This window comes from Canis lupus, chromosome 26 (genome assembly GCF_011100685.1).
Source record: "Canis lupus familiaris isolate Mischka breed German Shepherd chromosome 26, alternate assembly UU_Cfam_GSD_1.0, whole genome shotgun sequence".
NCBI lineage: Eukaryota > Metazoa > Chordata > Mammalia > Carnivora > Canidae > Canis > Canis lupus.
This window is the reverse complement of record NC_049247.1, coordinates 34,077,558-34,099,995: the sequence shown is the minus strand read 5'-3', so window position 1 is coordinate 34,099,995 and position 22,438 is coordinate 34,077,558. Positions and strand designations below refer to the sequence as shown.

The 22,438-nt window shown below is 38.7% G+C and overlaps 1 protein-coding gene and 1 pseudogene across 2 annotated transcripts in view; one reads left to right on the top strand and one right to left on the bottom strand.

Annotated features, from left to right (window-relative positions):
- Positions 1 to 22,438, bottom strand: part of PCDH15 (protocadherin related 15) — a 737,973-nt gene that overhangs the window by 712,735 nt on the left and 2,800 nt on the right. The gene's annotated exons all lie outside the window — the stretch shown is intronic.
- LOC102157360 lies at positions 9,921 to 10,709 on the top strand (annotated as a pseudogene).

Genomic DNA, 22,438 nt, shown 5'->3' with positions numbered 1-22,438 from the left:
GCATAGTTCCAGAAAATAAGGAGTATCTATAAACCAGTTGTCTCTAACCTGATGAATATACTCACTGTGCAGAGATTCCCCCACAACCAACATGCAGATCATTAAAACCGACTCTTGGTCATAAAAGGAGTGTAGGCACGTAGAGAGATTTTATGAAAATCAATAAACAAGGCAGCCAGAACTGTCCACGAGTCCATGCATCCCCTGAAGTCCCAAGACGCCCACACTCAGCAATGATGCCTCTGCCTCGTCCTCTGGCCACTCCTCAGCTTCACAAATACAACTTCCAAGTTCAGTTCCCTTACGTAAGTGGCCAAAAGACCGAGCCTAATTCACAGGGCTCCTCATGCCTATATGCTTGCATTGTACGTGTGCATTATTCGTATCAAGGACAAAAGCAACATTGTAATTCAAGGGGATGAGACTTTTTATAAGTGAAATTAGGAGATCTTGACATCATTTTATATCCTTAAGAATGTTCTTTTGTGGGGAGGAGGGCAGAGGGAGAGAGAGAATCTCAAACAGGCTCCACACCCAGTGCGGAGCCCAACATGAGGCTTAATCTTACGACCCTGAGATCTTGACCCCAGCTAAAATCAAGTCAGATGCTTAACTTAACTGAGCCACCCCGGTGCCCCTCCTTAACAATGTTCTTTATATAATCTGTCAGTATCACAAATAAAAACATTAAAAAAAAAAGATTAAAATTTCAAAATGTTCTTTCATTGGTGTCAACAGCAGTTCCATTTTGTTACAGATATGGAAAATGAAGAATATTTTACTTATTTATTTTTTGATGGTTATATAAGTTCCTGGACTTACTGCATTTTATCCAAAATTACACATTTTTATGTGGAAAATGCAGAGTTATTTATTTGTTCATCTGGGTGGCAGCTGTGATTTTGGTGTATGAATGAGGGCTCTGTAAATTTTCTTTAAAAAGGATGAGAATTGGGGATCCCTGGGTGGCTCAGTGGTTTAGCACCTGCCTTCAGCCCAGGGTGTGACCCTGAGGTCCCGGGATTGAGTCTCACATTGGGCTCCTGCATGGAGCCTGCTTCTCCCTCTTCCTGTGTCTCTGCCTCTGTCTCTCATGAATAAATAAAAAATAAAAAAATAAAAAATAAATAAAAAGTTTGAGAATAATGGAAAGCAAAATTGAATTCAGAAAAAGAGATGAAGAAAATGTATATATTTTCTTTTAACTTTGGTAATTAAAACAGTTAATTTGAAAGATGCCTGTACATACATGCTGTCTCCCAACTGCTTCAGCTAGGAGTATGCTAAACAAACATTTAAACCTCATGAAATTTAAAAGACACATGATTAAGCTTCTTTACATTCATGAAACTATAGCTTATTGTACTCTACAGTTTTAAAATAACATAAAATATCTGGCATTACTTCTTTGGATAGCAAGCCCAAAATGGAGTTCTGATTTGAGTTTTGTTTTTTTAAGGTAGATTCCCTGGTAGCCTCTTTAGGCAGATAAAGATTTCCATTCATGTGCTAACCAACCAACTCATAATGCAAGATGTTATCATTCACCAAAATTTTATGTTCATATTTTTTCCTTACTAAAAAATAACACATACATAAGTATGCCTAAACAATATGTTGTTTAGTATTGTTTCTTTTCTTTTTTTTTTTAATAATTTTTATTTATTTATGATAGTCACAGAGGGAGAGAGACAGGCAGAGACATAGGCAGAGGGAGAAGCAGGCTCCATGCACCGGGAGCCTGATGTGGGATTCGATCCTGGGTCTCCAGGATCGCGCCCTGGGCCAAAGGCAGGCGCCAAACCACTGCGCCACCCAGGGATCCCTCTTTTCAAAATGTATAAAAACAATCTCATTTTATAAATAAAAAATCATTCTGGGACTTGCTTTCCTGACTCACGGTCAGGAATAGCTCGTATAAATACACGAATTTAAGAAACTCCTATAAAATACAGTTAAATAGTTGAAATTTGATTTAATAATTCAAGTAATAAAAAGATAGCTGCAGACAAAAAAAAAATAGTTATAGAATCTGTATTTCATGGCTCCCCATCCATCATTCAGTTGCCTGTGCCTCTCCATGTACTGAGAAATTTTCTAACCCTTTGCTTACCAATACCATTTCTATGTGGTATTGGTTAGAGCTCCATTACGTAAGTGGAATAAATAATAATATAATCACTATTAATTTAATCACATATAACACATTAAGCATTATGCTGAGGGTGCTGCAAAAAATTAAACATTTAATAAAAATTCATCAGTTAGGATAGGTAAAGATATGCTGTGGTAACAAACAAAAAGAAATAAAACAGGCTCAACGCAACAAGACATATATATACTCTTGTTCATTCTCCACATCTGAATGGTTCTGCTATTGAAGCTGCTCTGAAAAGCAATTTGGCAGAAGGGAATAATGAGACAGTCTGCAGATGGAAGGAAATGTGGTGAACGATACACTGGCACTTGCATTTTTTCTTTCAGAGGTGATTTTCATTAAATTCCCTTTTTATCACAAATATCACGGTTGGACATCATTTAAAGAAAACGAAAACAGAAGACCTGCAGAAGTACAATCCTGTAATGTGCCTGGATGGAAAACTAGAAGTATTCAGTATCAAGTCTAATAGCTGACCTCCCTCAAGAAAACATTCTGAGAGACTCATTATCAATATTTGTGAAAGAAGGTGAGATAAAGTACAATTAATCAATATAAAATCATTAATCCAGTAATTCTTGGAATGATATGAATCTATTTCCAAAGCCCTTTCCTCTATTGTTAACATTTTAATTGGATCTTAAATGTAGTTTATTAATCATAAATCAGTTTATTAATGCCCTATTTAATACTTTTTTTAATAATCAGTTTATTAGAGCCTATCATCATTACATCATCATTACCAAGTGAATGGAGCTCTTCTTACAAAGTATGTATTCTAGAATGTAATGACCATTACCAAGTTGCCCAACACAAGAACTCCAATAGTATGGACACCGCACACCTGCACCTCTCTAGCGGCCCACCCCTCCACTCCACTCCAGGAGGGAATCTCTCTCCCAGATGCCACTCAAGGGCTAACCTTACAGGCAGACCTTGCTGAGGACAGCACTCTCAGGTTTCGGTGCACCATACAACTAAATTGCATTTAACCTGGATATATCACATTTTCCCTCTCATTGGAAATTCACAAACATCATGAATGATGTTGACAAACCATGGAGCTATCTTAAACAAATATATTTTCAAGAAACCACACATCTTGGGGCACCTAGGTGGCTCAGCATTTGAGCCTCTGTCTGCCTTTGGCTCAGGGCGTGACCCCGGGTTCCTGGGATCAAGTCCCACATCAGGCTTCCCGCAGGGAGCCTGCTTTTCTCTCTGCCTGTGTCTCTGCAACTCTCTGTGAGTCTCTCATGAATAAATAAGCAAAAGCTTAAAAAAAGGGGAAAAAAAGCCACGTGTCTTAAAAACACAGCATGCTTTAAGACTTTAGGTTGAGTCTCTGAAATGTACACAACAGAAAGAAAGATGGGCAAAATTGACAGGAGAGTGCCAGGTCACAGCCTAGTGTCACTTTTCTTCTTTTTAAAATTAATACTTGGAATGATAGAAAAATCCAAAGACGCCCAAGTCTACACAATATAATATTTTAAAAGCCTTTAATTTGATAAGACACATAAGTCTGAAATTACTATAGTCCTATTGTTTCCTAATAATAGGAAAGAGGGACAGGTGTTTTGCTGGTTTACCCAAAATCATGTAAAGGAAAACTGTGACTATGTTGAGACATATGATGGTGAAATATATGTAGACAGGATTTCAGTAAACTGTGGTTCTTTTGAGTATATGGAAGTCCTACAAATCTTCCCATCATAGCATATGCTACTTCCTTGTTCTGAGCTCTGTTTCTTCCTCCATCACTTATTTCTGCCTCTGCTTATCCTACTCCTATTCAAAGCTCAACTCAGAACTGTTCTTTAAGAACAAAAAGAAATCAATCAATCAATTGATCAATAAAAAACATAACACAGCTGACTCCATAATGATTTAGTTAGCGATTCTGTTTACCCATAATATGCTTTGGCAGCTTTGGCAGCTTTGGCAGCTTTGGCAGCTTTGGCAGCTTTGGCAGCTTTATGCGTTTTCTTTTCTGTCTGTGCCCCTACCAGTGCTGTAAAATCCTAAAGGGATGTGCTAATTTTCTATGGCTGTTGTAACAAATCGCCACGGACTACACAGCTCAGAACAGACAGTTCTGTAAGACATAAGCCTCACTAGCCTAAAATCAAGGTGTGGGCAGGGCTGTGTTCTTTTCCTGCCAGGGTCTACAGCAAAATATACTTGCTTGTCTTTCGAGCTTCTAGAAGCTTTCCACTTTCCTTGGCTCGCGGTCCTTTCTCTATCCTTAACAGTAGTGACAGCCAGATAATTTCTTCTCAGAGCACATCACTCTCACTTCCACACTCACAGTTCCCTCCCATGCAGAATTAAACTGTTTCAGTTTTCCACTTTTAAGCCCTATTGATTACATTGAGTCCCCTGCATAATCCAGCATAATCCCTTTATGCTGAAGTCAGATGAGTAACTTAATTTTACCTGAAATCTTAATTGTCCTTTGCCACGTAATGTAATATACTTATAGGTTCTGGGAACTAGGATGTGGAATCTTTGGGGAGCTATTACTCTGTTTACCCCTAGGGGAGATAATGATTATCTGGTGTGTGTCATGAGGTCAATACCTGTGGTATTGAAACAATCAAATTTCAGGATATATGTAGCTCATTTTATTCAGCACCGTGGACAGAAGCTTTTTGTTTGTTTTTGTGTCTCCCCCTTCCCCCCCCCCCCCACCCATCTGCAGCAGGTGAGGACCTACTCCATGGACAATATCCAGGTCAATTTGGCTAACTAGTTTATTACAAATATCTCCTACCAAAGAGTTATTTTCAATTCTTCTGTTCATGTAACAGATAAGGAAACTATATCCCAGATAGGGAAAAGTGATATTTTTCAAGATCATTCAGCATAGGTCTTCTCAAATCTTAGCCTTGTCAATTCTGGATATCCCTTTGGCAAAATAGTCTTATAAAAGTGGTCTCCGTTATTGATCGTCTGCTCTCAAAGTCACTTGAGGGGATCACTTCAGCTCTGAGATTACCAGGAAGCACTGTGCCTCACCATTGTCTATGCTATGATTTCATCTCAGTGTTTCTAAATTTGCAACTCTTCAAGCATCACAATGATATTTTATGGAGGAGATATTTGCAAATGACATACAGAACAAGGGCTAGTATCCAAAATCTATACAGAACTTATCAAACTCAGCAACAACAAATCTAGTCAAGAAATGAGCAAAAGTGGGCAGCCCGGTGGCTCAGTGGTTTAGCACTGCCTTCAGTCCAGGGCCTGATCCTGGAGACCCGGAATCAAGTCCCACATCAGCCTCCCTGTATGAAGCCTGCTTTTCCCTCTGCCTGTGTCTCTGCCTCTCTCTCTCTCTCTCTCTCTCTCATAAATAAATAAAATCTTAAAAAAAAAAGAAAGAAATGAGCAAAAGACATGAACAGACATTTCTCCAAAGAAGACATCCATTGGCTTACAGATGCATGAAAAAATGTTTAACATCACTCATCATCAGGGAAATACAAATCAAGACCATAATGAGAGACCCCCTTACACCAGTCACAACGATTAAAATGAATAACTCAGGAAACAACAGATGTTGGCAAAGGTATGGAGAAAGGGGAGCCCTATTACACTGCTGGCGAGAATGTGAACTGGTGTAGCCACTCTGGAACAGTATGGAGTTTCCTCAAAGAGTTAAAAATAGAGCTACCCTACAAACCAGCAATTGCACTTCTAGGTATTTACATCCAAAGGATACAAATACAGTGATTCAAAGGGGTACCTGTACTCAATGTTTATAGCAGTAACGTCCACAATAGCCAAACTATGGAAAGAGTCTAGATGTCCATTGACTGATGAATGGATAAAGAAGATGTGGTATATATATTCAATGGAATATGACTCAACCATCAGAAAGGATGACATCTTGCCATTTTCAACAACATGAATGGAACTAGATGGTATTATACTAAGCAAAATAACTGAATCAGAGAAAGAGAATATACGATTTCACTAATATGTGGGATTTAAGAAACAGAACAGAGGATCATAGGGAAAGGGAGGGGGAAAATAAAATAAGGCAAAATCAGAGAGGGAGACAAACCCTAGGATACTCTTAACTATAGGAAACAAACTGAGGTCGCTGGAGGGGAGAGAGGTGGGGGGATGGGGTAACTGGGTGATGGACATTAAGGAGGGCATGTGATATAATGAGCACTGGGTATTATATGCAACTGATGAATCCCTAAATTCTACCCCTGAAACTAATTATATACTGTACGATAATTGAATTGAATTTAAATTTTAAAAAGTGGTATTTTATTTACAGAAGTCCTTAATATCCTGATGTCACTCTAGTTCTTCATAGAAGTAGGGGGACTACTTCATTCCTCTACTGTGTGTTACATTTTATAACTTGAACAACACAATAGATCTACTTAAACTCTGGGAATATAGGGTCTCTCACACACACATAAAAATATTTTTAGTTTCTTATGACCATATGTTTTAGACATATGTTTATGAGACTGGGCTGGTGTACAAAATTCAGGGGGAAACTATGCATTTCACCTTTATATTTTTACTATCATCAAATGAATTTGTTCAGAAAAGGAGGCTATGGTCTACCAAATAACTGACAGATTTATAAATAAGATTATTCTTTCAAAACTCAAATTTGGACTGTGGAGTAAGAAATCTTTCCCAGGAATCTCTGCACATTGTTAATATATTCAGAGCATAGATGGTTATCTTCACTAAAGGCATTTAGTAATAATTAAAATCCTAATGTTCTCAGGTAAAATTTTACCCAGACAGGAACGGTAGAGAAAACAGGGAAAATAAGATGACTAATGGGATTAGGATGGTGCTCAGCTTCAGTTCTTCATACCTGTATCCCCATAACATAACACTTCTGCCCTTTAGCCCTCATGTCCCTTAAGGAGGACAAACACTGCTAGGGAGTATTACTTTTAATCTTTCCAAATTAACAGTTGTATTTCATGTTTTCATATTGAATTACACGTGGGTGTGGAAATAATGCATGATCATTTTCCTTACACTTAATTTTTTAAAAATTGCATATATGCACATTTATTAATAAATTAAAAATCCTATTTTTGTTTTATATAATGCAGTCACCACAAAATCTAAAATCATTTTTAATTTCTATAGTTTGTAATATGATTTATAGGAATTCAGACAAACATGATTTCAAAGAATGAGTCTATGAAGAAGAATACATATATTATTTGGACTTAGATTCCTAAAATCTTATTTGGTCAACAGATTAAGAGTTAAAAGGTATTTATTGAAGCAAAATCTAAATTTGCTCATTTTATATTATTAAAAAGGAAGTAAAAGGTCTAAAATCTCTAACTTTTTAGAGAAACATTCTTCATTCTAGAATGCTAGATTGACATTCTATTATTTCTCCATTATTTTGACTTTAATTATTTTAACAAATTAAACAAAACATCAATGTCTATCTTTCTTGGGAAAAATTATGTTTCTTATTTTGTAGTAATATCCAATATATAATTGTTATCTTAGCAATTACATGTTTTATTTTTTTTTAAGATTTTATTTATTTATTCATGAGAGACACAGAGAGAGAGAGAGAGAGAGAGGCAGGGACATAGGCAGAGGGAGAAGGAGGCTCCATGCAGAGAGCCTGACACAGGAGTTGATCCTGGGTCTCCAGGATCATGCCTTAGGCTGAAGTCAGAGCTAAACCACTAAGCCACTTGGGCTGCCCAACATGTTTTAATATATAATTGTCATTTTATCAAATGTATATTGGACATTCCTATAAAGAAAAGCAAATTCATTAACTTGTTACCACATTAAGTAAAGGATCAGAGAGTAATAAAAATTAAACGTATTTTTCTTTCAACACAAAACAAAACCAGAATAATTGTACATTTGATAATTTTCTCCCACCTTGGTGATCTTTTAAGAAAAATCAGGGCAAAACATTCAAAATACTTACTGTTATCGTGGCAAAAATTCAACATCATTCTGAATCGACTACTTGCTCTTTCCAACTCAATTTGCCCTCAATTAAACTCATGATATCCCTGCTAATTGTGGTCCTTTTAGTTTCTGTGTCAGTGAATAGCCCTGTTCTCAAGACGGCTTATCCCAACTTTGCCTCCCTTTACTCCCCTCACTCCCTCCTGGTTTTTAATAAATCACACATCATATGTGATTTATTATCACATATTTATTAAAAATATTTTAATTTATTAAAAATCACATCACACATCATATGTGATTTATTATCACATATTTATTAAAAATAAATTTTATATTTATATTTTAAATATAAAATATTTATTTTATTTTAATTACAAAAATATAAATAGACACACATAACTACCACTGTCTCCTGCTTAGACTATCCAAGGACCTGTATCTTGCCTGTGGGGTTAATATTCTCTACCAATCCTATGGGAATCCATTCTTCTCACTATATCTAGCGATCTGTATTAGAACAAATGGGATCACGTTGTCACACTGTTCCTTTCACTCCTGCTCCTGCTTTTACAACTCCAATGGTTTCACTTACTAGTAAAACTAAAATGATCACTGTTAACCATCAACAAACCCAGGTCCCTGCCTACCTCCTCAGCTTCATTAGCATTTGATTTACACTGGCCTTCATTCAGACACTAAGTCATACCCTGCTTACTTCTGATCATGGGGCCTCACATGTTATTCCCTCCTTCTGGAATGAACTTGCCCCAACACTTGGCATATAGTAGCAATCCTATAAAAGTGTGTTGGATAAATACATAATTAAATAAATGAATACTGATGAAAGTGATTAGTAACTCAGATATATTACATAGGATCTAGCAGATATTCAATGAGTTATAGAAATTATAGAAAAAAATATTCACTAGCAGAGATACAGTGATACATAGACAACTTATTTCTCTGACTAGAACAATCATGATCATGTCCTAAACCAGGATAATCATAATGGCTCAGTTTAGAGGTAGCAGTTCATTTCTCGTGTTCTTAATTCCATATATATATTTTGAATCCATTAAAACTAAACAAAAAGCTAAAAATGCATATCTGGCAATACATAACCCAAATGTTTTTTCTATAAAAGTATCAGCCTTTACTAAAGTGACTTTGACCCAAGGTCATTCCTTGTAAACATCTCCTGTAACCTTCCAATGTGAAAGAGAAGAAGGAATGGTGATAAAGTTTGATAAACCTATTCTGACATATGAGTTTTCTTTTCATTTATTTTAAGAGCATCTCTTCAAATAACTTTTTATATCAAACCTGTTCAAAATTATTTCCAAATCTCAAACCTGAAAGAATGTTCACAAAATACTTAAGAAATATATTTTAGAAGGGCCAGCAAAGATATTACCTTTCCTTCTACTTTTATATAATGAAGTTCTACAATAGAATTGTAGAATTGATCAGCATAATTTGCTAATATATTCCAATCAAGGTGTTGCCAGACTTCTGCATTATGAGAAGAAAGTCTTATTTTGAGATTCTTTGAAGTTAGAATATAATTTTCCTTTTGTGCATACTTTTGAAATTCACTTGCTCCTATATATCTTTCATTAAAGAATTATTTATTTATTTATTTATTTATTTATTATTTTAATTTATTTATTTAGACTTTTTTTTCCCCATTAGAGCAATATGTCTTTGTAGTTTGGTATAGATTCAAAAAAAAAAAAAAAAACTCCATTTAAAATATGGGTATAGGGGTCTTCCTCCTGACTGGTCTTTTGTGTGTTCTCAGATCTGCCAAAGCAAGATGTCTTCAGGAAATGCCAGAAGTGAGTCCCCTTGTCCCCAGCTGCAAAGTCAATGCCATTACACCAAATTGTCAGTTTCTGACTACAAAGGAAAATATGCTGTGTTCTTTCACTCTCTTGAGTTCATCTTTCTGTGACCCATAGAGATCAGTGTTTTCAGTGACAGAGCAGAAGGATTTAAGAAACTCAACCATCCCGTCAGGTGGCTGGGTGGCTCAGTCAGTGAAGTGTCTACCTTCGGCTCAAGTCATGATCTCAAGGTCTTAGGATCGAGTCCCACATTGGGCTCCCTGCTTAGCAGGAAGTCTGTTTCTCCCTCAGTTTTTCCCTCTGCTCATGCTCTCTCTGTCTCTCTCTCAAAGAAATAAATAAAATCTCAAAAAAAATAAAAAATAAAAAATAAAAGAAGAAACTCAACTGCCAATTGATTGATATTTCTGTAGATTCCTATTTCTGTTCACCTGGTATGGATCCACACACCCAAGAAACAAAGAGGACTGGGATCCATGAACACTCCCTTCCTATCACACCCCAAGCATACTATCGCTCAGGATTATGGAGTCTTAAGGCTGATGAAGGTACCTCGTGCATCTTTATCATTGAAGATAAAGGTATCTTTCAGCAGATCTCTGAAAACCTCCCTGGTGGCCACTCTGTGGATGAGACTCAGACTCGTTCAGTTTCCTGATAAGCATGAGGAAGTATGCCCAGTGGGCTACAAGCCTGGCTGTAATGCCTTCAAGCCTGCTGTCCAGAAGAGCAAAGGATATTTCTCTAAGCAGAAGTGAGCAGTGGCCCATGTTAGGGCCGGACTGCAGTGGGAGACCATGAAAAATCTCTTTTGTACTATTGTCATCTTCAAACACAATATTTCAGACTCAGTGCAAATGTGGTGTGGGACAGGACAGGCCTTTCCTGCAGGGGCCGAGGAAACCAGCTTTTCTTCCTCTGGAGAGAACCCCCTGAGTTGTGCTATGGGGCAGGCCAACTGATGTGCCCAGTAGTGGAGCATCACTGCTCATCTTTGTTTCTATTAAACTTGAGTGAAGGGAAAAAAATTAAAGAAAAAAAATATGGGGACACCTGGGTGGCCCAGCAGTTGAGCATCTGCCTTTAGCTCAGAGTGTGATCCTGGAGTCCCAGGATTGAGTCCCACATCGGGGTCCTTGCAAGGAGCCTGCCTCTCCCTCTGCCTGTGTCTCTGCCTCTCTCTCTCTCTCTCTCTCTCCCTCTGTGTCTCTCATGAATAAATAAATATTTTAAAAATAAGAAATAAAATATGGTATATGAATCACATAGGCATAAAATTCTGAATGAGATTCAGTTATTTCCAAAGCTTATTGAATATGATTTTCATAGTCTAAGTTATTGATTTTTTAAAAAATATATTATTATTTACCAAAACATGTCAGAAATCTTAAATTGCAATATTGCATATCACACTGTATTTTGCAAGGTCAACCAGAAGTACTAGTACTCGACATTTCCCTGTCTTGGGGGATGTTCTTGAACATCTTCTGTTTTCGAAGTGCTTTTGCATAAGTTTCTAGTTATTACTTTTTTTGAAAATTTATTTATTTGAGAGACACACAGAGAGAGAGAGGATGCAGGGAGAGGCAGAGGGAGAGAATCTTCAAGAAGATTTTCTGTGGAGCCTGACACAGGGCTCGGTCCCATGACCCTAAGATCACAAAACTAAGAGTTGGACATTAAACCCACTGAAACACCCAGGTGCACCAGTCTCTAGTTATTCTTATTAACAATTCCATCATTAGCCAGTTGTTACTTCAAGTAATCTCCAGTGATGGGACAGGAGTAATAGAAAATGCAGAATTAAAGAGTTTCTTTGCAAGGCTGTTTGTAGGATGTCTCTTAATATCAGCATGAGCACCACACTTGGAAAACTCATGAAGACTTCAGTAAATAGAAGCTGATTTTTATATGGCCTGAATACATAAGTCAGTCTCTCTGTGTTTTTTTTTTTTTTAATGTCAGGGAATGAAGGAGTTAATATTATACAACAAACAGAAGTACATGATAATTTTCTTCAAACATGCTTGTGGAGATCTGCTCCCAAAATGCACATTTAAACTGGCTGAGAAAAGGGACTTCTGCTGTTGGGGTTGGTGGAGACGAATGTGGACTGCCTGTGCTGGCTCGGGTCCAGTGTCAGCAGTTCCCCAGGCAGTCATCCTGCTAGTGGTTATTGTGTGTGTTTTTCTTTATCCTGAGAATATATCTCACTTTACATATTTAAATAAACTCCCATGGAATTGATAATTTATCTAATGCTATTTGGCAAAGGTCCTAGTTTGAATTTAAATCTTGCAAATTTAGAGATTAAATTGAAAATGTTTTCAAACTTCATTATCATTGATAACGAAATTGGATGGCATCTCCTCTAAAGTGCTCATCTGATAATATAAAGAAACTTTAGAAGTATTGCAGTGTGTGTGCGCGCGCTCTGGGAATTTTTTTTCTTTTTCTCTAAAATGCTATCCTAATTCCTTTCTGCAATAATGAAATGGAAAGTCCAGTTAAGATTACCTTCTTAATGTAGACCAAACTGTTAGAAATATGAAGTGACTGAAACCAAGAAGGTGCTTGTTGTACTTTCTAGAATTTAAGTTATTTAAAAGGAGGGAGAAAGATAACAAGAGTAGAGTGAGTGCTATAGAGAGAGAAAGAGAATGAGAGAAAGATGGCAAAGAAGCAGGAAACAGAACAAATAGGAATGGAAGAAAGGGTTGTGGGAATTAGGGGGAAAATGCAAAGAAGAAAGTGATTAGAGAACCACCTCACATCTCACATGAGTGAAGAAAGAGTAGTAAGAAGGAACAAAAGGAAGTTCCCAAATACACAAAGGGACTAATCAAAATTGACACAATTGAAGGAGGTAGAGAAAATAAGACAAATATGGAGAAGGTACAGATAACCAAATATGTACTGAGTTTCCCTATTATACCAGGGGCCATAATAAGTTTAGCTGAGAAATTCACAGGCTGGATAAGCAAAAAATCCTACAGAGAAGTATAGTACCCAGAAAGAAGTATGAAGAAGGCATATGGTCGTTCTAAGGAAGGTGAGGTCCATTGAAGATGGAGTAGGTGATTGCATGTGTGTGTGTAAATGTTTACAGGCAAAGGGAATCTAAATAAATACTGAATAATGATGAGAGTAAGTCTACCTTACTTTAACTTGAAAATGGTAATAATTGGGCAACCCGGGTGGCTCAGCGGTTTAGCGCCATCTTCAGCCCAGGGGGTGATCTTGGAGACCCGTTATGGAGTCCCATGTCAGGCTCCCTGCATGGAGCCTGCTTCTCCCTCTGCCTGTGTCTCTGCCTCTCTCTCTCTCTGTGTGTGTGTGTGTGTCTCTCGTGAATAAATAAATAAAATCTTTAAAAAAAAGAAAATGGTAATAATTATTGTAACATACCAAAGCCCTTGTATTCATCACTGCCCATATGCTGAGATGCATATAAGCAGTTCATATGCACAACTTCAGTGGATCCTACCAGCAAACTATTCAGGGCTGCATTACCTCTGTTTAACAGCTGGAGATCTGGGTTTTAGTGAGGTTGCATAACTCATCAAAATGCATACATTGATTGTGCCAGGATTTGAAGAAGGTCGGACTCCCAAGCCCATGCTTCAACCACCGTGCCACAGAGAACCTTCCATCTCCACGCGCCATCAATAGTATCATCTGTTCATCCTCCCGTGTTCCCCTTTGCTTCAACTGCATACACAATGTATAAAATATAACAGGTTTGAATCTAAGGCAGCTCGTCCCTCATTTTCCAAATCACTCAAAACTACCTCATTCTAAAAATCTTTCTGGACTCACTACAGCTGACACAGGCTTTGACACATTTCTACGAATGCCATCCTTTTAATGCCAGCCCTTCATGGCCTACAGTATATTGATGTAGCTGTGTGATCCGTTTGTTCCTTGCACTGATGTTTCATATGAACGAGGCTGCAGCATTCATGAGGCCAAAATTTGTACCTTATTGATATTTGCATCTCCAGAACGTAGCAAGAAGCTGGCACACCGGAGATGTTATATATATATATATATATATATATATATATATATATATATATATATATAGAGAGAGAGAGAGAGAGAGAGAGAGAAATATAAATATAAAGAAATATAAATATAAATATATATATATATTGAATAAATGGACAATAGGGATTAATCATGGCTCCATAATTATCCAGGGTTCCATTAACCAGGGTCTATATTATGCAACTTTCATGAGTCCTGTAGAACTCTGTCCTAAAGCCATGGAATACAGTAGGTAAGACTGTGCCAGCCTGTGCCATGCTGCTTGAAGTACGATCAGGACTCTTAGATGTAAGGTGATCTGAACCAAGAGACCTTGATATCTGTAAAGCTTCAATTTACTCATCTGGAAAACAGGAGCAATAATAGGATTTTTCTCATGGGGAATTTAGACAAGATTAAATAAATTGAATAGGAGAATATATACTTTGTGTAACGTTCCTTTTTTTTTCTTTTTGGTCTACTGGAAATCTTGTCTTCCCAGAGGGTCTTTTTTCTATAGCACTGCCATCCTATTTTTTTTAAAGATTTATTTATTTATTTATTTGTTTATTTATTTATTTATTTATGATAGACATAGAGAGAGAGAGAGAGAGAGAGAGAAGCAGGCTCCATGCCGGGAGCCCAACGTGGGACTCGATCCTGGCTCTCCAGGATCGCACCCTGAGCCAAAGGCAGGCGCTAAACCGCTGAGCCACCCAGGGATCCCCTGTCATCCTATTTTAAAATACATATACATATACATATACATATACATATACATATACATATATTATGTGCATTATACATAAATATGCAACATGCGTAGAGTGTGCAGTATGGATACAGAGTCTGGCACTGCAAGTGCCGGAAATCACTTAGCGGCAATTATTAGAAATCTGATGTGCAAAAAAATTTTAAAGATTTACAAAATAAGTAAAAAAAAAGAAATTTGATGTGCACATATTAGATGTTGCATATGCTCACTCTACCTGAATAGATGAATGGATGAATGAAAATAATGATCGGAATTCATTATTAATATTTCTTTTAAACACTGTGTTCTCTTCCCTGTGGGGATATCATCAAAGTGTATCCTGTGCCCAGCAGACCAATGGTGGCCCAATCATGGACACATCCAGTGTGGACGATGGAGCTAGCATGGACTTGTTCACACATGATCTCACACTCTGTCTGAAGAGCTCTCATCAGTATTCCAACTGCTCAACAGAGACACTTAATAAACTCAGAGTAGCTGGACAGTTGTCACTGAACTGTCTAATTGAGTGGCCCTGAGGGGCAGTATAGGGTCTTACATGAGCAGGAAAGATTAGCAGCATGAGCTGGGCTACTGATACGGGAATAAACACCCCCGTGTGATCTGCCAATGTTGTGAACAAATGCCCAGAAGGGCGGCTGATAATTAGAGAAAAGAAAGGGAGGAAGTGTACGAAAGGAAGGATGGGTTCAGTTTGAGTTTTCCACAGACTTTTCTAAATGACACACTATGATGGGATAAATGCCAGCTGAATCTTTAAGAAATCTTTAAAATCTGTTAAAATTACACACACGTGCACACACACACACAGAGCTTACCTAATCTGCTTACCCAACAGAATGAAAGAAAAAAAAAAAAAAGTAGCTACATGCAGCATCTCCCTCCCAGGGGTATTTATTGATTGTTTTTGTCTCTGTGTCAATGTTGAGCAATGCCATATAAATCAAACTCTCACTAAGTATGCTTCTGAACTGCTGTTTGAACTCCAGCTGCTATTCTCAACCTCAGCAACGTGCCCTATGTTGGTAAAAGAGATATTTCATCACCTATTTTTCTTCTAATTTCAATGCTTACTTATTCCAATCACTACTAATTGGGTCATTCGGTCGAGGGATGAGGAAAACAAAGTAAATGAGACATTGTCTTCAGCAATTTATAATCTCAACATAAAACACACGTTGTATGATGTGTTGGAATATAAAGGGGAAGAGAGGTATTATTTTTCTCAGCTTGATTGAGTATAATTGACAAAAATTGTACATATTTAAGGCAAACAGTGCGATGTCTGGACACTTACGTGTTGCAAAGTGATTACCATAATCAACCAAATTAACACATCCATCATCCTGCACAGTGATCTTACTTACATATTTATGTATTTACTTGGCTGTGTATTTATGTATCGATGCATGTGTCTATTTATTTCGCTGTGCTGAGACCCTTCAATACCTACTTTCTCAGCAAATTTCACACACACACTACGGTGTTAGTAACTATCCCCTGAACTTATTCTTCTGTAACTGGATGTATACACCCTCTGACTAACCTCTCCTCGTTTAATTTTGATTGAGTGTCATGAGTAATCGCATCACAGAATAATGAACAAGTTAGCATGATGGAACACACAGAATTTGAATAAAATCTGGAAGGGAAGACTAGATTCTGATGTCCTAATAAGACAGCCCAGTGGATGGTTGGTTGTTGCACATGGAGCTGAGGCACCAGGTCTGGTTTGGGCTTTGTCGCCTGCTAGTTACACCTCACTAGGAGGGCAAGTTCACCTCTCCCTGGTGCTTCAGACTCCTGACCCATGGTGGGGTGTAAGGGCAGAGAAATGATCTATGGTGGTTTATATCTTCTCCACCCTGGGGGCATCTTCTAAAAATCAAATTAATAAAATGTATATGGAGACTTGGTTAGCAAATGCTAAATAAATGTTAGCAGTTATCATGAAGAGAGGCTGTTTACACATAAAACAAATATCGATACGATTCCTGATGTCAAAGAACTTGTTGAACAAAGCAGGAACGATGTGTAGACAGTATATAGGGACACCACCGAATTGTGTCTGAGGACGCCCTGAATACAGTCAACTGCAAAAACATGAGCATTACAAACAATCGAGAAATAGCTCCCAAGTGTCTCTGTCTCTGTCTGTCTGTCTCTCCTCCTCTCACACACACATTGAAACAAACACAGAGACAGAAGACGTGGTCAGCTGGAGGCCCATGAAGGGGACGAGCTTATAAATGAGCCCAGGCTAGATAACGATCGCAAACGAGCATATGTTGTTTCGTTACCTTCAGAGATTTTAACGCCTACTATCTCCTAAATGAGATCATTAAACAGCATGCACCATCCCTGGTGTTGTGCAGAGATTCATCTGGAAACCAAACCCCCAACTCGCTGTTTTACACAGCTTTCTGAAATTACCTATGTTCCTCAAGTTCCTTAACCTGAAAACTAAAAACTAAAAAAAAAAAAAAAAAAAAAAAACCAAACACTAAAATAAATAAATAAATAAATACAAAACAAAAACTAAAAACTAAAAAAAAAAATTTAAAAATCTGTCCTGCATGGAGTTTCTTACAATATCTATGCCAAATTCCTCAGCAACTTTTCCATTTATACTCTCCCAAAACACAGACATTGCACATGATTCTGATGTTCTATAGATCACGTTGTATATTGATTATCACTGTCATTATTATACTTGGATGAAGAGATGCCTTTGGTTTTGTTTAAAGATCATTCATTCATTCATTCATTCAACAGAAAGAGTGAGCAGGAGGGTGGGAGGAGCAGGGGGAGAGGGAGAGGCAGACTCCCCGCGGAGCAAAGAGCCCCATGCAGGACTTGATCCCAGGACCCTGAGATCATGACCTAAGCCAAAGGCAGATGTTTCACCGCCTGAGCCCCCCAGGCACCCCGAGACTGCCTTTTTTTGATCCCTTACTGTCTTTTCTAGAGTTGATATGCAATAAAATGTTAACTAAATAAGTGAATCTGTATAGGTGGGCACAGCCAGAGTGACAGTATGTGCAGAGGGTGTTGGGGGAGATGGAACAGAAGTTGGATAGACAATGACTGCACTGCAAACAATACCAACATTCATTTATTAAAAAAATAGGCCTCCTTATGGAAACATAAACAAGAGGAGGAAAATGTCAAAATCGCAGTAAAGTAAGAGGGGGGATACTCACCGGGAAGGCTGAGGAGCCTGGTATGCAATCAGAAAAAGTCAGTACAAAGAACCTCCGAGAAAAACAAAGTTGTAAGGATGGTGGATCAATAGTGCTGCTTGCTGAAATGCTAGAAAATTACAGGATTTGTCCAAGGAGGTGGTCATTGGAAGCTTTAGAGTGTACAGTTTTAGTAGAGTTGTGAGAAAAAGCAAATTGCAGAGCTTAAGGGAATTGGTGGAGAAGTGGTGGTAACGGGGACAGAGATTCCCAGGAAAAGACCCAGCTGAGAAAAGCCACTCCACCACGAGCTGCGTGAGTCACTGATGACCCGGAGCCGGGCAAGACCACAATGACATTTTTTCTCAATTTCAAATGTCTATTAAGGATATTTAAAATGAGCTCTGCCTTTCAGGCAATCAGGGTATGAGTATTTTATTTTTCAGGGGATCGAGGTTTTCAGGTTGTCAGAATCACAGAGGTAAGCATTGGCCTTGCAGTTACCATTGCTTTCATTTGCATTGTTTGGAAGGCGAGTTAGACCTTTCCCCTTCTTTTTCCCCCAATATCCACAGGACACATGAGGGCATCTGCAGTACCAGGGCTGAGCTATTCCAAGTTATCTTGCAAATAATGTGTGTGTATGTATTGGAGAGAGAGAGAGAGAGAGAGAGAGAGAGAGCACTCGGGTGAGCAGAAAGAGAATCTTCTAAGTATAATTATTGGGCTTCTGTTTATCAGGGCTCCTTTTTTCTGGCTCCTTAGCCCTCTGGCCTTCCAGAATATACACACGGGCTTCAAGTGAGCCGATTACTAGAGTCTACAAAAGCCCCAGAAGTAATCCTTCCAGGCACAAGGTCAGAGCTTAGACTCTCTATCTGAACTTGCTCACCAAAACCTTGTTGCTGAAGCAAACAATGCAAAAAGGTGTGTTTCCAACTTTTACTGTAAGACAACATCCCAGGGTGGAAGGGGCGGTGGTGTTTAACAAGGACCCATAGGATAACTCGTCATCAGCAAACAGACAAGAAATGCACGTGTGGGTCTAAGCGAAAAGGAGGACACAGCTAAGCTTTCATCCCAGAACGGGAAGAGATGCTGCCAGATGGAATAACTGACAGGGACAGATGAGAAAGATGCTTGCAACATATTAAGATCAAAACTTGCGTAACGATGCATGCTCTGGTTTTAGTTTTGTCTAAAATGTGTATCATCTATATACAGGGGTGTGTGTGTGTGTGTGTGTGCAGACACACATGAACTGGCTGTTTCTCTCAATGAACGTTGCCTTAAGAAATCATATTTAGGGGCCGCCTGGGAGGCTCCATCGGTAAAGTGAATGCCTTCAGCTCAGGTCGTGATCTCAGGGTCCTGGGATCAAGTCCCCACATCGGGCTCCCTGCTCAGCACGGCCTCTGCTTCTCCCTCTCCCTCTGCCCCTCCCCTGCTTGTACGCGCATGTGCTCTCTCTTTTTTAAGAAATCAATAAAATATATATATATTTTAAAAAAAGAAATCATATTTAAATGAAGGATGAAGATGTTTCACAGACAACATAGCTCATCCGAAATGACTTAGTGTTCAGCAATCATCTTTAGTTTAATTTGATTATAACTGAGAGACCCTCAAGAGAAACTGTTGCACAGTACTATGTCCAGAGAAGGAGAATGTCAGGAAGAAGATAATGTACAAAAATAAATAAATAAATAAATACACAAACAAATAAATAAAAATAAAAGAAGATAATGTGCATTACACTTAGAAATAGCATACTCAAAAAAAAAAAAAAGAAGGAAGGAAGGAAGGAAGGAAGGAAGGAAGGAAGGAAGGAAGGAAGGAAGAAAGAAAGAAAGAAAGAAAGAAAGAAAGAAAGAAAGAAAGAAAGAAAGAAAGAAAGAAAAAGAAAGAAAGAGCATACTCAGAGGCTATGGATTTTTGAGAGATTTCTGGCAAGATCCTGGGGAGACAGTGACAGTCCTGCCACAGCCTGTGGGTTGGGGTAGGGAGAGAGCTGCAGCAGGGCCCTCCTCAGGGTCTGGAAAAGCCTGGGAATGGGAGCCTTTGAGACCATCCCTCCACTCTGGCACAGCTGTTCCGTGTGCTGAAGCAACGCTCTTCTCCAGGAGGCACCTCAAGTGGGGACCCAGCTTGCTGGGAAACCCAAGATTTTCAGCTCATGTGATAGCGAGAATCTGCTTATCATTCTCTTATCACCATTGTGATCAATAGGCCATTCTTTTAGTTAGCCTACATAGCATAAGCCAATGAAACTCTACTTCATGAGCCCTGGATGTGCTGATTAAAATCGGAGCGGTTCCAGGCTTGGCCTCAGACCTCTGATGGTCACACTTCTACCTGACTGGCATGCAGATCCCTTCACTGGCCTTCCACAGATCGCCTAACAGCAAGCATGGAAATGAGCCTGGAAATGGTCCTCAAACTTCACTCAGTTTCTCTCCAAGGAGAGAAGACAGTCATTAATGCTTCTCCGAAAGGGACACCCGGGTGGCTCAGTGGTTGAGCGTCTGCCTTGGGCTCAGGGCATGATCCTGGGGTCCTGGGATGCAGTCTCACATCGGGCTCCCCGCAGGGAGCCTGCTTCTCCCTCTGCCTGTGTCTCTGCTTCTCTCTCTGTGTCTCTCATGAATAAATAAGTAAAAGCTTAAAAACAAAACTCAGAAGGAAGTGTCATTTAACCAAGTCTTCAAGGTGTCTGGTGAATTTGGAGAGACACTAGAAAAGAGCGTACCTGCAAGCACACGGACACAAAGTATTTATTTATAAATAATTATGTAAAAATAAATACATAAATACATAAATATATAGACAAACAAATAAATAAATATGTAGGTTTATAAAAAAGAAGTATGATTATTTATAAGTGATGAGAAGTAATAATAGCAATTAAAGACCAACGGTTGAACACTAGCCATATACCAGATGCTACGCTAAACTTTATATCTGAGTTCCAAGACTCAGTGTTATTAATAACTAATCAGGAAGTGCCGTGACTTGATGGGCATTTGACCAAGGCCCCTTCTTGTGGCTGCTATGGCCGTGCACCACATGGCAGTCCCCCCACAGCACAGGCATGTGCTCGTTATATAATAGCTCGAGGGCAAGGCAGGTTGTTGGCTTCCAGGCCAAAAGCTTGAGCAGCCAGCTAGAACTCTTGCTTTAATAAACTCAAACTGGCTTTCTGAGTGTGCTCACACTTAGTGACTCTCTCCTTCTGTAGACAGACAGACACAGAGGAATACACACCCCACTGGTACACACACCTTCTTTTATTTATTTATTTATTTATTTATTTATTTATTTATTTATTTATTTAATGATAGTCACAGAGAGAGAGAGAGAGAGATGCAGAGACACAGGCAGAGGGAGAAGCAGGCTCCATGCACCGGGAGCCCGACGTGGGATTCGATCCCTGGTCTCCAGGATCACGCCCTGGGTCAAAGGCAGGCGCTAAACCGCTGCGCCACCCAGGGATCCCGTACACACACCTTCTAAGACTCCTCTAACACTTTGGCTCAAACTTAGTCATCATGTTGCAGTATATAGTTTGTTTTTCTTTTTCCTTTTTTTTTAAGATTTTATTTATTTATTCATGACAGACACAGAAAGAGACAGAGAGGCAGAGACAGGCAGAGGGAGAAGCAGGCTCCATGCAGGGAGCCCGACGTGGGACTCGATCCCAGGGTCTCCAGGATCACACCCCGGACCAAAGACGGCACCAAACTGCTGGGCCATCAGGGCTGCCCTAGTTTGTTTTTCAAACAAACTTTTTTTTCCTATCTGATTATGGCATTGATATATATTTAATATGGATAATTTGAAAATGCAGAGGAAATCATAAAACATAAAATGAAACATGTCCGTTACCCATATGTCATTTTCTCATTCTTGCTCTCTCTCTCTCTCTCTCTCTCTCTCTCTCGTTCAGGATTCATTCACTCATGAATTCAAAATCAAAACAAAATAAACAAACCTTGCGCACAACTTGGCTTATTTACTTCCCTATGAATAGCCTGTTAGAACAAGAGACATCTTTTATAGATCTTTTTCCCCACACCACACACTACTAGCAGATGGTCCTGCTTCTTCTGCTTCTCAGTGGCACCTCGACCCCCATAATCAATGTGGGAACAGGGCACATGTTCCCATTCCAATAAACTTGTTAGGACTGGTAATGCATTAAATTGCAAGCCAAAGTATCAATTCCAATGCTGTCTATGGGTAGAAAGAGGCCATTAACAGAAAACATATTGTGTTCTTTTATTTTCTATCAGCTAAATTCTTACTTTTAACATTTAACATGATGCAATCAATCTCTCTGACTCTATTAATGCTAGCTTAGATTTAGTCACCAAACGAATGAAGGGTCCATTACGGAATAGACTATCTATTAATTCTGTTACTGAATCGAAAAACTTCCCCCAGCAATTTGAGTGAAAAGTATGAAAAGACTCAAGACTTACCCAAAGTTTTCAAGTGAAAA